The sequence below is a fragment of the Acipenser ruthenus genome, chromosome 19 (assembly GCF_902713425.1).
Source record: "Acipenser ruthenus chromosome 19, fAciRut3.2 maternal haplotype, whole genome shotgun sequence".
NCBI lineage: Eukaryota > Metazoa > Chordata > Actinopteri > Acipenseriformes > Acipenseridae > Acipenser > Acipenser ruthenus.
Genome location: NC_081207.1, coordinates 19,911,283 through 19,933,314, shown reverse-complemented (window position 1 = coordinate 19,933,314; position 22,032 = coordinate 19,911,283). Strand labels below are relative to the sequence as shown.

Here is a 22,032-nt window from a genome sequence, read left to right as displayed (position 1 = left end):
TTCCTTGACCATCTGAATGTATTTGATCTCTTTTCATTTTGGGATTATCCATTACAAATCATTGTTTCTTATTAATTACGCACGGCTAGTTTGCTAAATCCCAAATCCATATTTTGTAAATGCTTTTTTTTTTTTTTTTTTTTATAAATTTAGTCGTTGCCAATTATTTTTTATTATTTTCTCCCAATTTGGAATGGCCAATTATTTTATTATGCTCAGCTCACCGCTACCACCCCTGCGCTGACTCGGGAGGGCGAAGATGAACACACACTGTCCTACGAAGCATGTGCCGTCAGCCGACCGCTTTTTTCACACTGCGGACTCACCATGCAGCCACCCAAGAGCTACAGCGTCGGAGGACAACGCAGCTCTCAGGCAGCTAACAGGCAAGCCCGCAGGCACCCGGCCAGACTACAGGGGTCACTGATGCATGGTGAGCCGAGGACACCCTGGGAGCTCCCATCCTCAGTCGGCAAAGGAATTGCCTAGACTCGAACTCGTGACGTCCAGACTATAGGGCACATCCTGCACTCTACGCAAGTTCTTTTACTATAAATGCTTTTTTAACATTGATATTTAACTCTGTAATACCCATGTATGTATCACATATGATACAACTGCCACCTTCTGCAGCAGTATATTGTAATGGTCTAAACATATCTTTTTAACAATCTTAATGCCTAGTTTATAAGCCTATATATTTTTTTAGATATACTGATAGGAAAATTGTAATGCAACAATATTTAGATCCATCTCTAGATCATTAAAATAGACCCATTCCATCCTATTAAATGTTCATATATAGGCTTACACTAAGTGTTGCCTGACAGATTTTAAATGTTGTGTTTGGTACAGAGAACAGAGTCTAGTTATATTAATATAGTTGGTTTTTTCCATGCAAAAATTCTAGGGCATTGTGAACGTGTTGTTGATAGTGCACAGGTGTAGTGAGGCAGTGATTATAAACAATAGTCCAACAACAGTTCAATAGTCAAAACAAAGCTTTATTGTTGCTTTTAAATAATAGGACTGACTATGCACAATGATGTGTACAGCCAGTCAAAACCACGGGGTTCAGTCCCAAAATAATAATACAATAACACACACTTTAAAACATCTACACGATCACCAGTCAACAGTGAGTGCTGCAGGTGGAAGTGGTGTTTTGAACAGTGAACAGTGAGTAACAGTGCAGTGCAGTGGAGTCCGGGTATGATGCTGGCTGAATAGTGACAACTCCCAGATATTTAGCCGTGTACAAAGACAAACACAGACAGTTAGCAAAACAAACAAAACACTTACCACTCACTCTACTTATTAATTACGTCCATTCTCTCAATGGGTCCTTTCCGTAACCATAGTGAAGGAACAGATCACTGGGCCACTTCCCCTAAATACCCTCCGTCACACCCTCTTTCGGTGGCGCAACCAATCACGTCTCCTCCAATCCGTGACTGACACATCCCCTACCGCATTAAGGCACTGACTTCTGGTATCGTGGCCCCGCCCCCTGGAATGAATTGCCAAACCATCCATTCCGGGGCACTCTGCTCTGATTATACAGTGTCTGTCACAGGCATATAATGTATATAATCTCTTTCCCTTACTAAATAATCAAGTGGGTTACATCTAAGAACTTAAACCTACGTAGCTAAAGCAAAGAAACAAGGAATGGACTCCCAAGTCCCAAAATTAAAATCAAGGTAATGGAATGATCTAGCAAAAAATATGCTTATGTATATTTTTCATCTTTTAGATATGCTTAACAGTTTGGCAAGTGTTCATTGAACTACAGTGGTTAACCTGTTCATCTCTGGAGCATTTGTATCATGACTTTACCATGTTCCACATTGGATGCCTATCTGTCACTGACAAGAATTACAGAATAGCCTTAATAGCATAGGACCGTATGTGTCTTGTAGTGTTAAAGTTTCTCTGATGAGGCCACTGTTACACTTTTGTTGCTTGTCACAATATCCACCATGGAGCACTGCAGCCATTATATTTGCCTCAAAAAATCTTTCGATCTAATACATACAAACTATGCTTTTTTAACGTTCAACATTCAAACTCTTTTATAAACTCAGACAAAGCTTACTAGGTTTCACAAAGGAGTATCGTAGACAATATATTGTACTCTCATTGCTTACTAACTGTCAATATCAATCAATTGCAATATTATTCCCTTGAGTTAAATTGAGGTTAGTAATAGAAACTCACAAGGATAGGCTGTCAATAGTTGAAGAGTGAAAATGTATTTATTTAAAAGTGTACCAAGCACTAACAGTAGGGGCCAAATAGACTGTTTTCTGTAAATGTGGCAGTATTTATTTATTTATTTATTTTTGTAAATTTACAAACATTTACTGTGTGTTAGGATTACACTGCTGCATTTTCTCCAAATTTTACACAATTTTTAACAGGATAATTCATCCAATGGCATGCTTTTTTACACATCAGTTTGGCAAAACAACAGATCTGACAGACTTTTCACAGCAGGTCTTCTGTTGGGAATCGATTCCTTCATTCATTTATGATGAAATACTTAATGAGCAAGCCAGACCACACACACAGCAGCACTCCAAAGTGTAACCAATTATAACCAATAAAGAACGCATGGGGGTATGCCATCTGTTGCCCCATTACCCACTTCGACACCTTGCTCACTAAATATCTTGCTGTTTTCTGATTGATAATCATTTCCTCTATAAATGTAAAGCAGAGATTATTATATTGCAGAAGCGAATAAGAAACAGTGAATAAATAACATTACAGGTGTGGACTTTCATAAGGAGCTCAAAAGACTCTTTGGGCTAATCGTGGTAACAGTTTTCCACACTCAACTTCCCCAAAAAAATAAGAATAAGTAATCTTTAATGTATGATCAAACATCCCTCCAGACCATTTAAAGCATATAACATGTGGCAGGATACTGGTAGGCAATAAACTAGGCTGTGTGGTCCAGTGGTTAAAGAAATGGGCTTGTAACCAGGAGGTCCCCGGTTCAAATCCCACCTCAGCCACTGACTCATTGTGTGACCCTGAGCAAGTCACTTAACCTCCTTGTGCTCCGTCTTTTGGGTGAGACATAGTTGTAAGTGACTCTGCAGCTGATGCATAGTTCACACACCCTAGTCTCTGTAAGTCGCCTTGGATAAAGGCGTCTGCTAAATAAACAAATAATAATAATAATAAAACTAATCCCTCTGCTGTACAGCCGTTAACACACAGTACCAGGAGTTCACCTCGCATGCAACATGTCGATGTTGTAATGTCAAACCCCTTTTTTTGGGTCCTAGTGCAGAGGAGGTCCTCCCGTGTTGGCAGGCGGTGGTGCTGGCAAACACACTGGCAACGGTGCCACGGCTGGCAGCAGTGCTGGGGCTGGTAGTGGGGGTGGCACTGAGGCTGGCACTGAGACAGGCAGAGCGTTTGGTCCTTGGGGTCAGTATGGAGCTAGTCGGTCGATGTGGAGTACCACCACCCTGCTACGGGTCTGAAGCTTCACCTGGTACACCACGTCAGAGATCCTTTCCAGCACAGCACATGGCCCCTCCCACGAGCTGGAAAGCTTGGGGCACAAACCCTTCTTCCGCTGGGGACAGAAAACCCAGACAGTGTCCCCAGCTTGGAAACTGCGTTCCCGGCACCTGGTGTCGTACGCCCGCTTCTGGACTCCTGCACAGCCGATCGGTACACCAGCAAGACCAGGGGCAGGTGCAGGTCCCAGTCTCGCTGGTGTTGGCTGGTCAAGATGGCGAGCTGGGTGGAAAGGGTGCAGTTGAAGCGCTCTACGAGGCCAAGACTTTGCAGGTGCAGTGGGGTGGTCCGGGTCTTGTGCACTCCCAAGTGTTTGCACACTTCCTGGAAAACCCTTGCCTCAAAGTTCCACCCCTGGTCACTGTGGAGTTCCTCTGGAGCCCTGAAACTGCTGAACATTTTGTTGACCAAGCAGTTAGCCACTTTGGTAGGGAACCACATATGCCTCGGGCCACTTGGTAAAGTAATCCATGAGTACAAAGCGATTCCAAGCCTCAGCACCACTGCCAGGAGGTCTCTCCGCGTCACACAGCATTTGCGCTCTGGTCGGCTGAGCATTTTAGTGTAGTACGCTACCACTCTCTCTCCGTCACTTCCCTCCTGCGACAGCACCGCTCCGACCCTCATGTTGCTTGTGTCGGTGTCCACGATGAAAGGTTGTCCGGGGTTGGGGTAGGCAAGGACAGGAGCCAGGGCCTCGCGGAGCTTGGTGAAGGCAGACTCACAGGCTGGAGTCCAGTCGAACTGGCTGCCTTTGTCAGTAAGACGATGGAGGGGGCTGGCGATGCTGGCGATGTCCTGAACAAAGCGACAGTAATAGGAGGCCAGGCCAAGGAAATTGCGTAGCTCTGAGACGTTTTGTCCCACCACATGCCCTAGGAACTTGGCTTCACGCCGCAGTAGGTTACATTTCTTAGGGTTCAGTTTCAACCCAGCACTACGTACACAGTCCATGACCCGCCGCAAGTTCCTCAGTGCACCGTCAAAACTGGAAGCATGGACCAACAGGTCATCTAGGTACAGCACACACTCGGAACGGGGTACAGCAGCTAACACCCACTCCATGAGGCGCTCAAATGTGGCTGGTGCGTTGCAGAGACCAAACGGCATGACCACGAACTGCCACAGTCCCTGCCCAATGGAAATGGCTGTCTTCGCTGTGGAGATTTAATGAGCTGAACCAACGTGACCCCGCGATGTAATCCAGGGCGTCGTCAATGCGTGGCAAAGGGTACGAGTCTTTGCGGGTCACGTTGTTCAGCTCCCGGTAATTGATGCAGAACCTCCACTCCTCGGCGAGATGCTGGGCTTCTTCGGTCTCTGTGGACTCCCGCCGCCGCTCCAGCTCCTCGGCAAGACGCTGGGCTTCTTCGGTCTCTGTGGACTCCCGCCGCTGCTCCAGCTCCTCGACTAGACGCTGGGCTTCTTCGGTCTCTGTGGACTCCCGCCGCTGCTCCAGCTCCTCGGCTAGACGCTGGGCTTCTTCGGTCTCTGTGGACTCCCGCCGCTGCTCCAGCTCCTCGGCTAGACGCTGGGCTTCTTCGGTCTCTGTGGACTCCCGCCGCTGCTCCAGCTCCTCGGCTAGACGCTGGGCTTCTTCGGTCTCTGTGGACTCCCGCCGCTGCTCCAGCTCCTCGACTAGACGCTGGGCTTCTTCGGTCTCTGTGGACTCCTGCCGCTGCTCCAGCTCCTCGGCAAGACGCTGGGCTTCTTCGGTCTCTGTGGACTCCCGCCGCTGCTCCAGCTCCTCGGCAAGACGCTGGGCTTCTTCGGTCTCTGTGGACTCCCGCCGCTGCTCCAGCTCCTCGGCAAGACGCTGGGCTTCTTCCCGCTTCTTGTATACAGTTAACCCCGACTAGCAGTTCATTTATGGCAATAAAAAAATGTGTATTTCTATATTTGGTTTGTTTTACCAAATATAGAAATACTGGTAGTCAACGAGGTGCAAAAGCAGGAGGAGAGGATGAGGTGTATAAAGGCCATTTCCCAGGCCAAACAGGGAGAATGGATGAGATGGGAGAGTGTGGAACAACGCAAGATTGGCTGGCAAGACCTATGGTCAATGGAACAGAGCACGATCAGTTTCCTCATCAGGTCAACATATGATGTTCTCCCATCACCACAGAACCTAAACCTCTGGGTAGGAGAGGATCCCTCATGTCCTTTGTGTTCATCACCTGCAACATTAAGGCACATTTTGACAGGATGTAAGGTGGCTCTTAGCCAAGGACGGTTTACTTGGCGCCATGACCAGGTGCTGCGATGTTTGGCCTTAGCATTGGAAAACAAGCGTAACATGACCAATAAGTTGCCACCTGTTCCATCAAAACATTACACACAAAAGACAACATTCCTCCGCCCAGGAGAGCAACCACCAAGAAAAGGTGTTAAAACCAATCCTCGCCCAGGACAACTGGAAGCTGCTAGAGACTGGAATATGCTGGCAGATGTTGGTCAACGGCTTATTTTTCCACCTGAGATTGCCACCACTAACCTTCGACCAGATATTGTCTTGTGGTCTGGATCAGCACGCCTTGTTCACCTGGTAGAGTTAACAGTGCCATGGGAGGATGCTGTAGATGAGGCGTATGAGAGGAAGAAACTGCGGTATGCTCAACTAGCCACTGAAGCGGAACAGCGAGGATGGAGAGTTCGGGTTTACCCAGTGGAAGTGGGTTGTCGAGGATTTGTGGCACACTCTACAACCCGATTTCTCAGAGACGTCAGATTCAGTGGCCAAGAGTTGCGTCGCACAGTGAAGAACTTATCTGAAGCAGCAGAGAGGAGCAGCAACTGGCTGTGGTTGAGACGGAAAGATTCTGGCTGGGGACAGGTAAGTAAGCTGGGCTGAGTTGAGTGGGGGACGGAGGGGGGTGATGCTGGGACGCCAGAATCACCGTCGAGCCCTCTTGAGGTGTCGTGGGCTAGTCGACGAAACACTGAGGATGGAAGGTGCCCACTTGAAAACCCCAGAGATGTACCCTACTTAGCTCAATCCAGACGGTTGTCATGCTGATGCGCTGGGGAGGCCGCACTTTGGTTGATCCCCGGAGCCAGCATCGCAGCCGTTGTGTGTGCTGATGCGCCAGGGAGGCAAAATAAGCTGATCCCTGGAGCCAGCATTACACTTCAGCCATTAACACCAGACAGAAGGATATCTACATCATCATATGGAAGGAAACGTAAATGGAGGGAGACACATATGGATCACATTAGTTTACTGTAAAGCTACGTCTTAGTTGGTGCTTATCTTGGCGAGAGCCGAGTTCAAATCAGCATGAAGTTTTAACATCTACTCTCGTGTAATGGAAATCATTACCATTTATATCTTGCAAATAGTGTTTACCGTTTCCCATCCACATAAAAAATAAAGCATTGTTTATATTACAGGGCCAAGATGACTTGCTTGGTCACATATAGCTCTTCAACTTCATTCATGAAATAAACACTTATGCTTTCCCTGATTTAGTGAAATTAAAAAGGCCTAACCTCCTTGTGAACTGCACGTAATTATTATTATTTCTTGGCAGACGCCCTTACCTAGTAATGTGGATATGAACATTACATTAAAGATAAAATTGAAAATCTAAAGCTTACCTAAAAAAGCTGAATGAGTGAATTCATTCTTTTGATTTCTGCATCAGAAATCTTGAGCACGGTATGTGTTTGTACTGGTTTATAGTACTCTGACGTTATTGTTTTTATTAAGTCAGTGAGCACTAGAGCACAGGGTAAGAAAAAAAAAATCTATGGTAATCATTTTTATATCTGCATGAAGTGTCTTATAGATGCAACTATTTATAAATGTATTTTTGATATACAAGTAAACGGTACGAAATTGTTTAATTAAGGCTGGTAAAAACAAAACAAAAAAAAGTATTGCGGTATCTAAATGGTTCCGCTGTTGTCAGGGGAAAATCAATCAATGGCCATTTGATGATTGTGTTTGTGAACAGCTGTATTTGTAAAGGTCTGCATGTTTGTGAACTTGTGTACCAGTGTCTTTCAAAAGAGAAAAATAAAAATTGTATATATATATATATATATATATATATATATATATATATATATATATATATATATAGTAGCGTGCACAGGGTGCCCTCCGCCTGTGTGTGGATTGCCTCGTCCTGTGCGATGCGCCTGCCTGCGGGAACCAGGAACGCTACATTTGATGTCAGAAGTGGACGCAGGTGCCCCGGCACACACTCGTCGGACTGTAGCCTGGTTAGCAAGTCCGGGGCAGACTTGAGGCTGGCAGGGGATAGTGTAGCGTACACGGGGGAAGGCAGCAGCAGGGTTGGTAGGTGACGTAATCACATACAAAGACATAAGCCCGATATACGCTCCTTCCAAGGGAGCCAGCTCTTTTGTACAGCGGTATCGGCGCTATGCTTTAGTGCGAGAGGGCCCAGGTTCGCGTCCGCCCTCCACCTGTGTGTGGATTGCCTTGTCCTGTGTGATGCGCCTGCCTGCGGGAACCGAGATTGTTACAATATATATATATATATATATATATATATATATATATATATATATAATGTGAAATAGGTGACATAAGGATTTTAATTTTAGTCTCTAAATACATATTTCAAAATTACATGAGTCGTGTGAGGCTAGATATAGCCATATTTCAAAACATATATCAACGAAAAGTAGGCCTAATACTAGAACGGAAATTTCCCCCAGCCACAGAACCCCACCCGCGCTTTATGCTTCTTAAAGATTGGCAAGTGTGACTAGAATTGGGGCGTGGCTAGGGTTCCGCTTGTTTTGGGCTTTATTTAAAGAACGAGGTCGCTATTTTTCTGTCAGAAATCTGGCAAACCTGCTTGTAATATATGTGAGAGACTCGGACAGCACAAAGCAAGGTGAGATTTCTCGTTTCGGAGCGTCATTTGATCTCAGGAAGATGTTAAAACAAAAACACTTAAGATATAACCGTGCAATATTACAGCTAACGTGCTGCCATATGGACAATCTTATCAGTAGCAGCTAAATGGAATTAAGAATATACATGCAATGCAGGCTAGCTACAGTATTGCACTGTTAGACACTGTTAGGTGTATATTTCGGTAAATATATCTACGCAGGCATGCAACATTTGTTTTTAATCGTCATCCCTTAGATTGATTCAGACTTAAACAATAAAGCATACTAAACCATCAATTACACACCACGTATTATACCTGATAGAATCATAGCATTAAACGACTGTTCACGTGCATCGAGTTAACTTACAGTACATCACTAATACAAACATAGTGGTTAGGGCTCTGGACTCTTGACCAGAGGGTTGTGGGTTCAATCCCCAGTGGGGGACACTGCTGTTGTACCCTTGAGCAAGGTACTTTACCTAGATTGCTCCAGTAAAAACCCAACTGTATAAATGGGTAATTGTATGTAAAAATAATGTGATATCTGTAAAATAATGTATAATGTGATATCTTGTAACAATTGTAAGTCGCCCTGGATAAGGGCGTCTGCTAAGAAATAAATAATAATAATAAATAATAATAATTTAAATCACTTTATTCTGCAGCCTACTATCAAACTGGCGGCAGTCTGTATATCGCACGGTAGCAATTTAAGTAATTACTGTAGCCAGTTGATGTTTACAGTGTTCAGTTTTTTATATTTCATGATGGTATAGTCTTTAATAGAAGAAGGTGTATTATATGGTTGCTATGTAATAATAATAATAATAATAATAATAATAATAATAATAATAATAATAATAAGTATTATTATTATTTTGCCGAATCTGGGACTTCAAACAATAATCATTTATACGTTTTCCCTTTTTAAAACAACCTGCACCTGCTTCCACCCGCCCCTCGTGGGATTTGTGTAGGCTATTTCATTTCATCAGAAGATTTGCATTATTAAACCCGAGCAATCCCTCACCAGTTCAGACATTATCACAGCGCTTTCAACCCATTACAAACCGGAATGTAATAATGCTCTGGCATTGATCAGATTAGTTTAGATATTACAGCCTAGTTCGCAAGACATTGTGAGGTTCCGTTTCCCTATTACATAGTGTATTATTATGGGCGCAGCCGCCAATGTTTGGTTAAAAACAGATAGAGGCACTTGGTTTGCGTGTTGTGTTCAAGAAGGGATGTGTCCTGTTAAAAACGTGCATCCTCAGCTGTCAGTTTTGTGTACACGGAGATCGGGGCGAACCCAACCGGGACAGTTGTTTTAGCGGTTGCCTGGAGGTATCAGCATCACTTTCCTTGGAGAATTCTGAGGAAGAGCAAAGCCACTGATTGTTATCTTCTGGCAGACTGTCATACTTCCCCCAGCTCTATGCAGTTTCAGATATCGCTTTTTTCTGATTTGAGTGAAAGAATCAGAGAACGGACCTAAAAAGAACAGTCACAGCCAACCATGCTTTATTGGCTGGGAACCACAGAAAAGCCGTATTGAACCTAGTTTAAGCGATTTTTATTCCAGGACCAGTTTTACTTTATGAATGTGGCTGGTGTTTTTATTTTTTTTTCTCTCTTTCTGAGTCAATAAGCCTGCACTCCCAAACAAGAAATTCAAACAGAAGCGGGTAGATCCAGCGTCTGCCAAAGGATATACCGGACCTGCACGGGGCTCACATCTTCCGTATGGTAACTGTTAACACAGGTCAGACAGTAAACTACACTTTTGAAATTCTGATTTAGAGTATAATTAATATAACGAAAGCCGTTGTTAAAAACCATAATAACCCACGCTGTGCAGCAAGTCTGGTGTTGAATAATGCCACCCCAATGTATAAAAAATAACGATATGATTTTAATTACCAAGTAACTGAGAAGTTGGAGTTGAGGTTCAAGCAAGCATTTAAAAATGCCGCTTTGAAGTTTCCTCTGAATTATAAAAATTAGAAGTGGAAAACATATAAAGTTTTATTTATATTTTGAATATTTATAAACAGAAACATGTATCCGAAGCTTGTATTAAAACCGAAAGCAGGTGTTTGATTGTACCATTTTTTATTAAATGTATTCAATTAAGAATGTGTAACTGTTTAATGATGCATATTTCGTATAGGCATATATCTATGTTTGTAGTTTTTATGTAAATACCAGTTAATGATATGTCATTAGATGTCAGTTATAATACATCTTGTTGTTAAATGTTCTTTTGGAACTTTAGTATTTCAGTTTCCTTGGTTTATGTCAATATCAAAATATCCTCCATTTAATATATGTTCATGTCGTTTTCTAAATACAAATTATTATTATTATTATTATTATTATTATTATTATTATTATTATTATCAGTAGTAGTAGTAGTCGTAGTAGAGGTCGTAGTAGTTGTCATAGTATAAATACCTTATTTACTATTTTTGTGGTGGGAGCTATTATTCTGGTTGTCCCACAAATATCGTACAGTATATAACCTCCCACTACTGCAAGTTGTAGCAGGACCATTATAAACGTTTCTGTGGCGTGCATAGTAAAATCATCAGTGTTGAAAGCATATGCGTACAGCACAGTAAATTAATTGTAAGCATGGGGAACCTTACTAAGCTGCATCATTACTAGAAGTCTATAAGTGTAAAATGGGCCCCATGAATTAATAAACAAAAAAAAAAAATCTATGAGATATTTAAATGTTGGCAACAATTAGTAGTCTCACCCCAATTGATATCCATTTCATAGCCATAATAGTTCTTTACCTTAAAGTGAAAATTTGATTCCTACCAATCATTTCAGGGAAGCAACATCCTAACTTACAGACACAAAGTCCTTTTGGTAAACTTTTATGAGGGGAAGTGTGTAGTTACTTTGTGACAAACTGTAATGCATCGCTACAGTATTAGCTGAGGTAGCCAATGAAGGGATTAGTCGAAACACTAAGTTTCTTAAGCTATTTTTTCAAAGCTTGTGTCAATACAGTTAAACTGCATTTGCAAAATGCAAACAAACTGGACTGTTTTCATCCTGAAAAAGTATATGTAGAGGTGGCTGGAATAAAGAATTAAACAGCTGACAGCATCTTAGTGTAAAACATGATTGTTGAACTTGTATTTGTCAGTTTTGTACGTGTTGAATTGTAGATGGGTCTGTGATTTTTGTGCTAAACTCCACTTGTCACACAAACGTTATTTGAACAAGAGACCACCTAGTATCCCATCTGCTGTTTGTGAATGGAGACAAGCATAATACAAAGTCTACTGTTTGTTTTGCTGAATTTAAATACAATTTGAAGGGCCATGATTGAACACTGAACTACGGCAGATTTAAAGAACAAACCCTGCTATAACAACTGCTTAGATTTTATTGCTGTTCATGCCACCTGGGACTGGCACAGAGCTACAGTTTAATCCCTGCTGTGTGTTGGCATCAGCTGCTATGAATGTGATTAATATAGCAGACTTACTGAGTACTGAGGCAGGCATAGAAACACACCCAGTCCTGCATCCTGTCCTTGATTTCAGGACTCCTTGGTTACATATAGTATTGAAATGACAGGCGCCCCCATTTAGACCCCTGCTAATCTGCACTGAATTTATCACGGCATGAATACGCCTCCCTTGAGTATGTAGGTTCGATATAAATCCACCCCTGTATTCAGTATTAAGGCCACCTTATGCAGTCCCTAACATATCAAACCTCTGTTAAATTTCCTCTGTAAAGCTGAGATGACGCTAATCTACATGTTGCTAGACAAATGTAGAAAGGGATACTTTTTTGTAGAAAGTGAAATGCAATCTACAAGTTTCAGGCAACTTTACTGCAAGCAACTGTATCAAAGGACTGTTGATTTTGTAGCAGTAACATTACATCATAGAATAAATCAGCCAATGAAAGTTATGTAAAAAGTTATGTGACTAGTTTCTTCACTGGCGAAAAAAAGAAGAAAAATGGCAGAAAAAATGAATGCGAAGCCAGTGTGGGATATTGGGAGTGAGACTCTTCTTATCAATTTTTTTCAGGGTGATTTGTTTTTTTCCTTTTATATGTGGTATAGGCAAGTAAATAAGTGTTCATTGGTCCATTCCTGGTAGTTCATGGCCAATTTGTCAGTTAATGCCACAAGATGTAGTGGAGCGGCATTAAAGTCGACACAATAATTAATATTATATCCCTTGAAAAAAAATTAGTTACTATTATGAACCATTTTAAACATAATGTTGTGTTGGCATTATAGTCAAATATTAGATTTTGGTACCGATGCTGAAGCATTAGAACGTTCGCGTTAAACTGCAGTGGTATGTTAACGGTGTGTTATATTTAAGTTCCCAAATTGTGTTTCTTGTGTCATTTAATCTCAAATAAAGGCTTTCATTTGATACAACTTAATAGTAATAGATAAAGTGAGTCCTACCTTTTGTTTAAAGCCATTTGTACACTGCAGTTCAGCAGACTCAACTTGCAAATATTGTTACATTATTACTGATATCTCATTTGTAGAGAAAAAAATCCTCACCTTGGAATTCTGTTCAAAATAATATAATAAAAAACTATAACAGTAATTACATTTCAACTTCTCTCTATTTACACATTTTATGCACAAATAAAACAGAACAAAAAACATGCAAGCAGGTTATTACTGTACCAGGTTACCTGTGCTTAATATATTACATTTTGATTGGTTGACAGTGGCTTAATTATAAGCTCATTTCTATATATCTCATTGGCCGTCCGTCAACATTCTATCTACAATTTCTACATACTGTAGAATAGTGTCCCCTGAAATCTGAAGCAAAAGATTTCATTCTACATTTTCTAGCAACATGTAGACTAGTGTTCCCTTGGCTTTATAAGACAAACATGTTGTAAACTACCAATTTTTATAAAACTTTTGCATAAAAGAAAACTAAAATAAATAACCTGGAATGGCTAAACTGTGCAATAAAGTATCATGGTTTTCATTTGTTACAATAAGTTCTATATACTTGCAGTAGAAAGGCTACCCCCCTATTCAGGCCACATTTTGTTGGCCTTAATAGAGATTCACTGTATATTCATGACGAAATCTCAACATTAGGACAGACTGTAGAGTCATGAGCCATTGCCAAAAGCATTGAAAACATTACTGTTGACTTCTTCCATGCTTATAATGTAATCTGTTATGGTGGCTTCAGTTTTACATTTCCACAAAAAGGTAAACTGGGCAAACATGTGTTTTGTTAATACAATTATTCAGTAACTGAAGCAGTAGCCCAGTTTCCAGTAGCTAGGTTTCTCCCTGCTGCAACCTGGTAATCTTTCTAGCCGTGACCTAAAAAAACATTATCTTCATGGTTCCTTTGTTTCTTCTCTCTCCCGTCAGTTCAGGCCTGGCTGAATAGCTCCCTGCTCTAGGCGGATCTGAGGTTCAATATGAGTCTCTGGTAGCATCCAGTGAATTTGAATGGGAGAGTTCAGTTCAGCTCTGAATGGCTGAGACTCATGTCTTGTTTTGCTTGGTGCAGTCAATCACATTAGCCAATTCTATCAGTATAACCAAGGAATCCATTTCACCTGCTTTTATGAAAAAACTAAAGATGCACTGGAAAGTAAATAAGAGGGACCAGACAATACAGTATTGTGGAGACACCTAGAGCATATTTGGATATGGACATCAACTTTGATTAATAATACTTTACGTGGTACATTTCTGAAATGGAACAAATGAATCTGATTTTCACATGCACGTATAAGTTTGTTGAGAGCTAATTAGGTTTCAGATAACATGACTTTGCTGTATTGTGCTACACCAATGTTTTATACCACTGAAGGTGTTATTTTAATAGAAGAAATACGAGTGCCTGTATTAAAATACTGATCAAATTATTTTAGGAGTTTTAGCAAAGATTTGAAGAATGTAGCATTTTAGTAGAATCAGTGAAAACATGCACGTGTGTTTAAAGGTTTATGCAGGAGTTAAAATATTCACAAATGTATTCTTATTTCAGTATTACTTTCACAAAAAAGTAGCAGTCAGTCCATTTTCTGAAGTGTCCTTGTTCAGCATTTCATTTTTATTGTCCTTCTATTTAATTTGGACAGGTTGGAATGTAGCCTACAGTACTTGGCAATCAAATCAACACATCTACACAAGACGCAGTCTGAGCTTTGTAATATAGAACCTATCAGATAGATTGCAACATTAAAGGCATCTGGATCCAGGATCCCTTGACTTCCTGTGCGGCACCCCATTGTAATATTTCAAGGGCTACCGGTCTCGAAACTTATAGTATTGCATTGGAACAGACGCATTTTAGAAAGCATATTTATTACAATATCATTTGTTCAGCATTGTTTTTAAAACAGATAAACAAAAGTATAAAAAAACAACACTTCACTGATACCGTTTCCAGTACAGTATGTCAAATATCTGGAAGTATGTTTACCAGATTGTCAGTTAACTACTAGAGCACTACATAGTCTCATTAAAAGATGTATTTATTATATATAGAGAGAGAGTGGGTGGGATAGGCAGAGCTGAAAGGTAGGTCATATTGTCACATGATTTAAATGGAATGAGAAAGGCTGTTCAGTGCAGGTTCTTAGGTTCTCCAAAAACAATGCTCACAGAGCAAAACAAAAGGGTTGAACAAAAATAAATCATGAACACTGACACCACATAAACAAGTACCATGCTGGTCTGCCTAGCATGAGTAGCAATTGCTTACTATTTACTTTTGGTTTAGTTTTTTTTCATTTTCTCCACTAGCTCTTGCTCTCATTCTCTCCTCTGAACACCCACCCTGAACAAGAAAAGCTGCAGGCTTTTATACCAGTGACCATCTCCAGACTAGCAATAAGTTAATCATTTAATTACTGCCGACCATGCATTCACACAAGCCATCTGGCTGTGAGGGGTGAGGTAACATTGGTCCTATTATTTGTGTAAAGATTTGTGTTACAGTCATCAAGTTCCTAAAATCCTTGTTTTATTCAACACAGTGAAACAACATTTCAAGAAAGTTTGGTCTCTTTCTGAGATCTCAAGCTGCAGGAGAGGAGACATCTGCAGCACTGCTATTTATAGTTTACAGAGAAATAATTCAGTGTGATTAGAGTGCACATCACACAGCCTTTACTTGGTGAAGCAGAAGTCTGGGAATCAAAGGAAGGGAAAGCATTCTTTTCTCTCGTTGGGTGACTAAGGGAGGGGGGAGAGGGAAGCTAGGTTATTTCTCAAACAAGAGATGCTGCTGCTGCTGCTTCTGCTTTGAAGTTGGAATACTTGTCGTGATGTGCTCAGGGCTTTTTCAGAATTTGATCACTGTGCAGGAAAAAAATTGCTATTGTTCTACAGGCATAAGACTCGCACCCTGCTCTGAAGTCATATTTGCCCTCGGTCTCTGAAGGCCAGGGATGAAGATCATGATGAATTTTAAAGAACCCTTTTCTGGTGGTCATAGACTTCAAAACTATCTTCCTGACTTTTTGGTCTACTTTTCTGACTGATCTCGCTATAGGGGCCACAAAAAAAAAGCTAGGTCAGAAATACACAGTTGTGCATGGGCTGCCCCTCAAGTGATGGATAGATTTGTAATGTAATCCTTGGTGTGTACACCTTTTCAGGACCATCTCAATCTCAGTGGGTTCTTGTCCTGGTTAAATAATAAAGAACTGGATTGAATTATATGTCCCTGATGCAATTTAGTTCCAGTTGTGCTGAGCAAGACTTTTTAGACATTGATGGAGGGCCGATAGTAGATACTTGGTTGACAGGTGCTGCTTCACTATACAAGACTGAGTACATGATTGATGCTTCATGAGAAACTGTCTCAAAGCCATGACTTGCAGGGCCATTTTGGAGGACAGACTACAGATTTTCCACTGCCGTCTTCCCTGAGGAAACTGAGGCAGCGAGGTCTGAAGAATATGTATCCCTCTAGAGCAAGGTATATGCTACATCTTGTAGACTTCTCACACTCTCTGAGCTGGCCTCAGTAGCCTTGCAACCTTTGACAGTGCTCAAGCAAGTCTTTCAGTTATTTTCTATAATGCCTGTAAGATAGTCAGTAGAGGGTCAAAGATCACCCCAGTATTATGAAGTAATTATTATTATTATTATTATTATTATTATTATTATTATTATTATTGGTAAGTTCTCGAAACATGAGTATAACGGGTATCTGATTGACAAAGATGTAAATTGCTATTGTTCTGTTAAGTTATGTAAGTTTTATTGCGGCAAATGGTTTGATTTTACTTTGTAGGTAAAGGGTCCACATTATTATTATTTTTTATTTCAGAAAAAGACTCTTCTTACTCTGTACTGCTGGCTACTACCATGCCCTGCAGGTCATACTGCAGCATAGCCCACTTACAAATAGCAAATTAGCTCCTTTATATCAAAAGAGTAAGCAATCACAGGTCAAAGCTACTAATGAACAACATGTCACCTCTTAATTATTTATCTGGAGAGCCAAACAATCTTCAAAGTTAATTATTTAAAGGGTTGATAATTAATTTATGAAGCAGATCCCCTTACCTGTAAAGTAGAACACTTAGTTTTTTTCAGAATACAGAGCATCATGGATGGTTATTACTAGATTGCAGATGTTTCTAAAAACACCTCCCTAATTTTAGTAGAAATATGTCCCTTGGGAAATGTTATACATTTTTTGTGTTAAACTAATAGAAGTTTAATGTTTGCTTGGAGCCAGGAACATTAGGAAACAGTTTGTGCTCTGAATCCAACCACACATATTCCATCCAGTTGATCTTCCTTTGATAGTAAATGGATAATATTTTAGGATACTACTGCACTTGTGGGGTTCATTGCTCATTAAAATGTGCATGTATTTAATGATGACACAATTATCTATTCAGGGATAGCAAGGTATGTATATATAATGGATAAGCAAATGGTCTAAGTGAGGTAAAATGGGCAAGAAGTATCCCACCCCACTGTATCTTATGACAATGATAATAGCTCATTTTTTGCCCACTTTATATATAGAGCAGTGGTCCTCAAAGTAATTTGGGCACGGGCATAAATTGACCTTACTTGACTGTTTGCAGGCATGCTGACTATGCATAGGTTCTTATCCTCCCCGTGACATATACAGTGTGTATATGTGTGTGTGTGTGTGTGTGTGTGTGTGTGTGTGTGTATATATATATGTATATATGAGAAAAATAATACATTTTACCCAGAGTTTTAGTGGGAGTTATTCTTGGCTCAGACAGTAATTGTGAGTGCTCACTTATTCTTTAAATAATTTAGGCTATATAAAATACGCAATGCAAATATTTGTAAATAGCATGTTTACACAGATAACCATGAGTAAACTAAAATAAAACTTTGTTTCAATTTGGCAAAATTCCACTCATAAAGATTGTTGGTAACTAAATCTACTACGCCGTTTCCCTTGTCTGTTGAAATGAAAAAATATATAGAGAGAAAATTAAATTCTAAATACTGAAATGTATTATCAATAAGTCGGCGAAATTCAGTGCTTAGCTGGCATATTAACAACCCGCCTCTGCTCACGAATGATTGGACAGCTGTCAGATCTTTCACTTTCCCATTGGCCACTTACTCACCAATTTTCATTCAGTGCTTGTGCTTGCTTTTGATTGGACAGCTGCATAAAACTCAGATATTTGACTCTCCTATTGGTTAAACTTACTGTCAGTACCTGCAAATGAAACAGACACAGTTTATGCCCCACCCAGCTAACTTATGTTTGGGCCACCGCAGAGAAAATGCAGATATTCAATTGGTTGATCTTATCGCAGAGGCCCTTCAGGAAAAAAAAATAAACATGTCGAGTACGTACAAGCACAGCATAAGCGAGCACCACTGTCAGACTGCTGTGACGGTTTTGTTGGAAAACGTGTTTAAAGCTTTATTTATTTTCCCACGCTATGACCTGCCAGAAATGTGTTCACGACCCATCATTTAAGAACAGCTGTCGCGGGCACAATGGCCTGGCTTTGCGGGCACCACTTTGAGGACCACTAATATAGAGCATATTGTATGTGGCACTGTATGATACAAGATGATATCCTCTCTTCAAGAGGTTAGACCAGCTGATGCAAACACATTTTGATTTGATACAAGGACATTTCAAATTGCTGTATCACATCAATAAAGCATTATCACACGCTAATGTCTGAGAAATACAAGCAGAATACTAGTCAATAATTAAGGGATCAGCTTCTCTGTACACATCAATATCATTTTTTTCCCTCTCCGAGTCACTGGGGTGGAATAAAAGTGGATTGCACATGATTGCATTATGCAGTGATGGCACTGAATCCCCTTGTGCCATTTATAAGTTTCTTAATTTTTTTATTGAAGAATCGCAGTTGGTTCAAAAGTAGCTGATTGGAAACTCTTTGTCGACTTTTCTTCTCTTTGAACAAATTGTGGTCCTGAGATGTATTATTATTATTATTATTTATTTCTTAGCAGACGCCCTTATCCAGGGCGACTTACAGTCGTAGTTGTTGGATCCTGGATGATGTGCGTCACCAGACTAACAAGGTCACACTACAAGTTTTGTTTTTTAGCAACGCTTCACACTATTCCTGAAACTTATGACGATACTGTTATAAGCTCAGAAAGCAAAATAGAAATCGCTGATATTTTCAGTATGGGCTTATCACAATTCCCTAAAGATGTAAAGATTTCTTCTAAAACTGTTTTGGGACCTATGTGCAAAAAGTGTATTTTTTAAAATGTGATTCTGTTTCTGTTTGTTTAGTGCAGAATATCATATGGGCGCACCCACCAGTTTTATTGGTCTTTTGAAATAGATATTGTAGCCGCTTAGGCTGGGTTTTCCTTGCAGAACAACGTGGTTAATTTAATGAGGGTTAGCCACAGCAGTACCCATATTGTGGAGAATGACAGGAGGGTGGGTTTGGACCGTTGGCCATTGCTGGCTGGGCTGAGATGGCAGTCAAGGGGCGGGGACAGGGAAAGGATTTATACCGGAGCCAGGTGGCTTATACTGGCGAAGGAGGCAGTGAAGAACATCTAGATGAGGCATGGCACTGGATCAACTCTGGTTGAACGCTCCTCGTGCCAGTCTACTTGACTATTAATACCATTGAATCACTACAATAGGAATTTATAAAGCATTAACCGGTGGTTTGTTCTTTTTTATATTAAAGGAGACCAAATGCATTGTGCAACGGACAGCTCATGCTAATGGCTTTGACAGACATTTGTGTCAAGTAGAACATGATTGTGAGAGCTCACAGGGGTTCTTTCCATTCTGAGTTTGTGTTATTCTTTTGTTTCAGTCAGTTTTGTTTCAAGCAGAGTTAAAAGCTTTTGCAGTTTCAGTTTCCAATAAGAAAGTTAGCACCGAACTCTATTTTTCTTTCTGTAGCTTGTAAAAAAAGAGAAGATTTAACGAACTCCATCGCAAGAAAACAATTTTAAAGTATCCTCTTCAGTACTGTGAATTTCAATAAGCCACAGTCAAATTAGCTTGCATAAATACAATCACAGTTAATATAACTCATACTGTGTTGTAGAGAGGGCTAGAATACATCAAATCGGCAGCTGTGATTGGTGATAAATAACAATAATACTGAAGATGCTTTACAGGAAGATGTTGTATAATCAACAAAGACAACTGTGCATATAAATCTTGCAGATCCATCGCTTGTATTTATCCAGGAGAATCCCTAGTAGAGTTTAGCTCCATACATTATGTATTGGAGATTTTATTTTACCTTAAAGATGTATAGTTTTTAAAAGCAGTTAAATAAATATGAGTGATGATCAACGCTTAATTCTATTTTCTCACTAATTGCAATTGTGCAACTCTTAATTTGAATTACAATGTAATTGTAATTGTTGCTGAACCTTGGCACACATGCATACTTGTAATTATACCATCCAATTGATCAATTACAGTTCAATTAGGTATTTATTTGTTATTCAATCATTATTCTTGTATTTTCAACTACTTTCGGTGACTCCATTTGTGTGATAAAACAAAGTCATATAGTATGTTTCTGCATTTGTACCTCTGATTGTTGCTTGGTTATTAAGAATAAATAAAGTAAACATGTTGGTGTGTGTGTGTAGTTGTTTGTTATTTATAGTGTAGTTGTCATTGTAATTTCAGCAAATTATACATATAATTGACCCCAGGTGACATTATCAATATACCCTCTCTTTGTTGTAAGATTTTTCAAATACAACACTATACAGTAAACATGTTTGTGCTGTGCAGGGATTTTTAGGTAGAAGAAAACCTAAAGAATTAGTTCCATTTTAAGAATCTGCATATGCCAAAATAAAAATAAAAAGTGGTAAACTTGCTATTGCTTATAATGTCTTCAGTTGTCAACATGTTTGTTTTGCTTCCCTGCTCTACATCAGAGATCGATACTGACATGCATGTTTGTAGAGTTAAAAAATGATTCCACTAATTCTAACCTAATATGGTATCTGTGTATAGATATCACATTTTCTTTATGAATTAAAAAAAATTATATATATATATATATATATATATATATATATATATATATATATATATATATATATTATAACGTGTATTTTATACAGGAAAACACAAAATTAAACAAAGAGATATTAGGAAAAGATTACCTGAATTGTTAAGAAAAACTTTAATAACCCCCTGCTACTGCATAGACATCATTCGGGTTTGCCTGTAACTGAAACTTCCTTTATGAAAGGAAGTTTCAGCTACAGTAGGCTGTTTAAGAATGTATTACAGCAGTGTGGAGTAGTGGTTAGGGCTCTGGACTCTTGATCGGAGGGTTGTGGGTTCAATCCCCAGTGGGGGACACTGCTGTTGTACCCTTGAGCAAGGTACTTTACCTAGATTGCTCTAGTAAAAACCCAACTGTATAAATGGGTAATTGTATGTAAAAATAATGTAATATCTCTATAATGTGAAATAATGTATAATGTGATATCTTGTAACAATTGTAAGTCACCCTGGATAAGGGCGTCTGCTAAGAAATTAATAATAATAATACTAGGAATCCTATTTTAGTAGAACATCGAATATGAATGTGGGACACTGAGGCTCCCTGTCTCATGTGCAATTTGAATACTATTAGAAGTGATTGATTTTCGAGCAGAGGGCTTACGTATGTGAGGACAGCATATGGTTCAAAACCAGCCTCACACCAGGCTGTTAGCTGTGTGCACCCGTTCAATACAACTGGTGATTTCATTTGCAGTGTCACAACAAAGACGCGCTCCTCGGTTCTGCTGACAATACGTGAAGAGTAAACTTCAGAATGGTCACTTATCTGTCAAGTCAAATTATTGTATTATATGTCCAATTGCCAAAAAAAAAAAAAAAAAAAGGATCTTCACTTTTTAGCACCAGAGACCCTAAGAGGAAAATATATTGAGCTGTGACTCATATTCCAACTTGTGTCGACTTGTAATCAATTATTTATATATATATATATATATATATATATATATATATATATATATATATATATATATATATCTGTGTGTGTGTGTGTGTGTGTGTGTTTGTGTGTGTATGTGTGTGATTGAAGCAGAATAAGCAAGTTTTTTTCTTTT

The 22,032-nt window shown here is 39.8% G+C and overlaps 1 protein-coding gene across 3 annotated transcripts in view; it reads left to right on the top strand.

The window, feature by feature from the left end:
* The window catches only part of LOC117424834 (carbohydrate sulfotransferase 8-like), a 170,795-nt gene that overhangs the window by 14,718 nt on the left and 134,045 nt on the right, over positions 1-22,032 (top strand). The window contains exon 1 of one of the 3 annotated variants that reach the window (XM_058992578.1): positions 9,704-10,182. The exons of the other annotated variants lie outside the window; for them this stretch is intronic. The gene's annotated coding sequence lies outside the window, so the exon portion shown is untranslated. Of the gene's footprint in view, positions 1-9,703; positions 10,183-22,032 lie in introns of those variants that run through there. 3 annotated transcript variants of the gene reach the window in all.